The sequence below is a fragment of the Tupaia chinensis genome, unplaced genomic scaffold (genome assembly GCF_000334495.1).
Source record: "Tupaia chinensis unplaced genomic scaffold, TupChi_1.0 Scaffold147773_1, whole genome shotgun sequence".
Taxonomy (NCBI): domain Eukaryota; kingdom Metazoa; phylum Chordata; class Mammalia; order Scandentia; family Tupaiidae; genus Tupaia; species Tupaia belangeri.
This window is the reverse complement of record NW_006207624.1, coordinates 271469-277643: the sequence shown is the minus strand read 5'-3', so window position 1 is coordinate 277643 and position 6175 is coordinate 271469.

Here is a 6175-nt window from a genome sequence, read left to right as displayed (position 1 = left end):
CAACTTAATTATAGGGACAAAGTCTGGAGTTGAATATTATATCCCAGAATTCAATCGGGAAGATCGAACCACAGCAGAAGAAAGATTAAGTACATGAGACTGAACTGATGAAACAGCATTCTGTGACTTGACTAAAATATTGCTGCTTTTCTTCTAAGCTTTGTTTTCTGGTTTTAAGGATTTTTATCCTGTCTCTTGAGCTGTCAATAGATTCATGCATGTACCTACTATTTGAACAGAATACTAACCTGTTTCCTGGCTTTAAGTTTCAAGGAATTATCCTTACAAGTTCAAAACTGGGTTTCTTGAAACCACCAGCTGAACTTGCTATTGAAAGTAGTTAGATTACTTATGATATTGTGTGATCAACAAAATGTTGGGGGAAAAGGAATTGAAGACAACTGTAGACAGCAGAGATAGTGTAATAAGAGAGTGGGAAAGGGCAGAGTGTCAGACATGTGGTAAAAAACACACATATATATATGTTTTCATACATACACATATATATGAAAGTAGAAATGGAATATTATTGATGATAACATGCATGATTAAGCTCCTATGCAGTTTATTTTAGATGGGAAACCACATTTAGTATGTTGTGATGATACTCAGGGAATGAATGTAAATTAATTAAAAAAAAAGTTTCAGGAGAAAAAAATGAAACACTAAAACTGTTCTTATCGAAATCTAAAAAAAAAAATGTGTATGTGATGACTGCAGTAAGCTATATAGCACCAGTTAGGTACTACTTTATAGTATGTTCATTGTACTCACTGAGGTTTATGCCTAAAGTCAGACTTGGGTTAATGTCTATGTATACATCAGCTGCACTTGCTATTGCAAATATTTAGACTAATTAGGTTCATTAGCAAATCAATTAAATGGGGGGGAAGGCATAGAAAGCAACCATGGATACCAGAGACAATGTGGGAGGAGGGTGGGACACAGCACAGGGTGAGGGATAGGGAATCAAGGATGGCAAAAAATAAAAAAATAAATAAAGCAAAATATACAAGACATAAGAAATTAAAAAAAAATTTGTTGATAACATGTATGTTGATGTGCTTGATTGAGCCAATATACAGTGTATTCTGGATGGAAAATTCATTTTGTATGCTCTAATGATGTATAGTGAATTAATGTAAAAAAATTTAAAGAAATGAAAAAAAAAAGAAAAAGTGTGGCACTCTATGGAATACTATTTGGCCATAAAAAAAAAAAGACCCTGGCATTTGATAGTAAGTGGCTGAATATGGAATATTTATTGCTGAATGAAGCAAACCAGGTTATGAAATAAAGATATTGTATGTATCTACTTAATATATACTGACTATCCACACTCTATGGTAGACATGGAAATATTAGAGGACATAAAAGCAGTGAAAATAGTTATGAATGCTGAAGACAATGTGGAATAGGAGGGAAAAGGAAAGAGTACACAGAAGAGAATCAGGAGAAAAAATCGGCATGACATTTGTGGGATACAGAAATTGTTTATTACCCATTAATGATAACATGTATAGTATTCTCAACTGGACTGCTCTGAGAAGTATTTAATGTTGCATAAATTCTCTTTACAAATCAAATGATATACAGCAATTGAAAGTTTAAAAGAAAAAATAATATAATGTATAGTATTCTCTAAGGGACTGGTTAGAGAAGTATTTCATGTTGGGTAATTCTCTTTACAAGCTAAATAATAAATAATGATTGAATGTTTAAAAAATAATGAGAATAAATAATAATAATAATCTGAAAAAAAAGGATGAAAATCTATTTAATGATAATGCGAATAGTAATGTCTTTGTCCTGGCTGATATGCATAGTAACCATGCTGGAAAAAAAATGTAATACACTGTAGAGGTACATGTGATTAAATGTAATATGAAAAATAACTATGATCATAAATAAAATTAAATTTAAAAAGTTTTTGGAGAGGTTTATGCTATAGTGTGCATCCGCTTGCCAGAAAGACAGAGAGAGATAGAGAGACAGAAAGCAATAAATCATCCCCTGAGGGGATGGCCATGCTGCAATCCCTTCTCTTCCATTCTCCTCTTAGTATCTTGCGAATGCACACACATTCACCCGGCGTGAGTTTAAGCCACCGAGTCCAGGACTGGAACTGCAGTCAACTACATGGGAGTCCAGGGACATAGCCATTATGCTAACTGCTAGTCCCAAATAATTTTTTTTTATGTCAAAAGTGTAGCAGAAGGTTTTGTAGGGCAACTATAGCAAATAAACAGTGTATTATTAAATTAAAAAAAAGAATAATTTAAAAATTAAATAAGTAATATTCCAAAAAACGAAAAGCTATATGCTGCTTCTGATGTGTATACTAATGTCTTTATCTTGACTGATATGCATGGTAATCGTGCCAGATAAAGAAATGTTATTCACTACAAAGATATATGTAGTTAAATGTAATATAAAAGAAATAATAAAAAATAAACAGGGGCAGCAACTAGCTTTCAAACAGAGCCCATATGCAGGCACCTGGCCAGTGAGGGAAACTGAGGCAGGACCATTCATTGGCCCCAGCTCCAGCTCCAGTCCCAGCCCATATTGCCCAACCTCAGAGCCCCTCCTCCCTGCCATTAAGAGCAGCTCCCAGCACTTAAGTAGAGTCCACTTCCATCTGCAGCCCCCACTTGTGCATGGTGCGTGACTTTTTTTTTCCTCTTTCATATTTTATTTTTCCCTCTTATATTGTCATTTTCTCCTCATCCCCCATCCACCCAGAAAAACTAGACATGACTAGAATCAGTTTTCAAACATCCTAATATTTTGAGGCTCCCTGGGATCCTTGCTCTATACTGAATTGCCTGAAAAAAAAAAAGAGAGAGAAAATGCTCTTCAGAAACCTGAATAGAAGATTCCTTCCTAGAAAAGACATTGCTAAACACATCAGAAGAGAGACTTCAGAACACAAGCAATCCACAGCAAAAGGGAATCAAGCTTGTTTCCACTGTTAGAAATATTTTCCAAAAAAAGTATCCAAAATTGAATACATCATCCAATGATTAGAAGTCACAGAAGAGCCTAGAGTCTGAAAAAAATAAAAAAAGAGAAATGGGTCTTTATCAAAAGAACACAGTAATGCCCCTCAATCTCTTGAGAAAACAGAAGATGTTACCAAAATGTCAGAGAAGAAGTTTAAAACATTCATGGTGACAAAATTCTATGAGTTAGGACAGAAAAACAAAACAAAACAAAAACTCCAGGAGATGAGGAAGTCCTTCCACAATTTGAAAGAAGAAATGGACACCATAAGAATCAGATGGAATTATTAGAAATTAAGTCTGTCATACAGGAAATCAAAAACTCTCTTCAAAGTATTAAAAGCTGATTAGACCATGTTGAAGATTGAATCTTAGATGTAGAAGACAAAGTCTCTGACCGAGAAAAAAAAAAAAAGAGAGAAAATAACAAAAAAATGAGGATAATATATGAGAAATACTAGATCCCATTATACGTGAGAACATATGAATAATTAGTATCCCAGAAGGTAAAGAAACTAATAAGAACAAAGAAAATACATTCCATGAAATTCTGAAAGAAAACTTTGAAGTCTAGAGAAACACTCAAACATCTAGACCCAAGAAATACAAAGGACCCTGATAGTATAAACCCACGAATATCCTCTCCATGGCACATCTTAGCCAGACTGGCCAAAACCACAGGTAAAGACAAGATACTAAAATTGACAAAGAAAATGGTCAAGTGACTTACAAAGGTCATCCAATCCGACTAACACCAGACTTTTCAATGGAAATAATGCAAGCAGGGAACGAATGGGAAGACATATTGAAAGTGTTAAGAGAGAATCAATTTCAACCAGGATTATTATATCCAGCAAGAGTACCCTTCATATGGAAAAAAAGATTAAAATCTTCTCAGACAAACAAATTCTGAAAGAATTTACAACATCAGACCTGCTCTTCATGAAACTCTGAAGAAAGTCCTGTTCCAGGAACACTAAGAAGTGAACAGGCGGAAATAAGAGAATAAAAGACAACCAAGATAATGACCAACTTAAAGGTAAATAGAAGTCCAGAAATATTGACAAGAACATTGAATGTTAATGGATTAAACTCTCCAATCAAGAGAAACAGACTTGCTGAATGAATAATGAATTTTTTTAAAAAAGTCCCTCTATCTGTTGCCTACAAGAAATGCATCACATGGTTACATACCTACATAGACTAAAAGTGAAGGGCTGGAAAAAGGTACTCCACGTAAACGAAAACCAAAACAGAGCTGGAGTCACTATAGTAATATTATTTTTTTTAATTTTTAATTTTAATTTTTAATATACATTCAATCACATTATTTAGCTTACAAAGTGAACATTTCAACATGTGAACATTTCTCCCCAGTCCAGTTGATCAAAATATCTTCAACTGATAACACCACACCTCCTCATCCTGTCAATTCTCTGCCTCCATATCCCTCCTCCAAATGTTCTTCCTTAGGTCTAACTTCTCCACACATACCACATCTGGCACTAACCCCCATCTCTTGTGTTTGTACAACCTTAGGTCAATCAGTTTCAGTCATAGAGAGCAGACACTTGGTATATATTAAATGGGGACATACGATGTCTCTCCTCCATAGACTGACTTGCTTCACTCAGCAGTAAATCTTCCATATTCTTCCATTTTCTGTCAAAAGCCAGGGTTTTGTTGTTTTTTATGTCTGAATAGTATTCCATAGAGTATAAATGCCACAGTTTTTCAATCGATCCATCTGTACAGGGGCATTTGGGTTGATTCCATGTCTTAGCAATCGTGAATAGTGGCGCAATAAGCATTGATGTGCAAGCACTTTTCCAATGAGGAATTCTTCTGTAGATACCGAGGAGAGGGATTGCTGGGTCATATGGTAGTTCTATTTGTAGATTTTTGAGGAATCTACAAATTGTTCTCCATAGTGGCTGGACCAATTTTTATTCCCACCAGCAGTGTAAAAGAGTTCCCCTTTCACCACACCCCTGCTAACACATATCATTTTTGTTTTTTAATCTTAGACATTCTGACTGGGATTAGATGGTATCTCATCGTTGTTTTGATCTGCATTTCCTTTACAATGAGGGATGATGAGCATATTTTCATATGCCTTTTGGCTATTCGTATGTCATCCTTAGAGAGAGTTTTTTTCAACTCCTTCTCTCATCTTTTAATAGGGCTGATCATCTTTTTTCCAAACAGCGTCTTGAGTTCCCTGCGTATTCTGGTTATTAGTCCCTTATCTGATGCGTAATTAACAAAAATATTCTCCCATTCTGAGGGCTGTAGATTAACACTAGTTACTGTGTCTTTTGCCATAGAGAAACTTCTTAGTCTGATGTACTCCCACTTGTCTATTTTGGGGATTATCGACTGTGCTCTGGGGATCTTATTTAAGAAGTCTTTCCCTACCCCAATGTTTCTCAGAGTTTCCCCAGTGTTTTCCATGAGTAGTTTTAGAGTTTGAGGTCTTAGATTTTAGATCTTTGATCCATAGTGAGTTGATTTTTGTCAAAGGTGAGGGGCAAGGGTTCAGATTCATCTTTCTGCAGGTGGAAATCCAGTTTTTCCAGCACCATTTGTTGAAGAGGTTTTCTTTTCCCCACTGGATTGAATGGTACACCTTGTAAAAAATCAGTTGCCTATATGTTTGGGAATTTATTTTAGGGGACTCTATTCTGTTCATTTGATCCACCTGTCTGTTTCTGTGCCAGTACCATGCTGTTTTGATTACCATGGCTTTGTAGTATATTTTTGGATCAGGGAGTGAGATGCTTCCCACCACACTCTTCTTGTGCAGGATTGCTTTGGCAATATGGGGTCTTTTATAATTCTAGACAAATTGTATGATTGTCTTTTCTAGATCTGTGAAGAATGTCTCTGGCACTTTGATTGGGATTGCATTAAATATGTAGATTAATTTAGGTAGAGTTGTCATTTTGATTATATTAATTCTTCCAATCCAGGATCATGGGATGTCCTTCCACTTTTTTGTGTCATTTTCAGTTTCATTTTTTAGCTTTTCATAGTTTTCCTTGTGGAGGTCTTTAACTTATTTGGTTAGATTTATTCCTAGGTATCTTATACTTTTTGTGGCTATGGTAAATGGAATAACTTTTTTCAGTTCTATCTCACTCTGCCTGTTCACATGTAGAAATGCTATG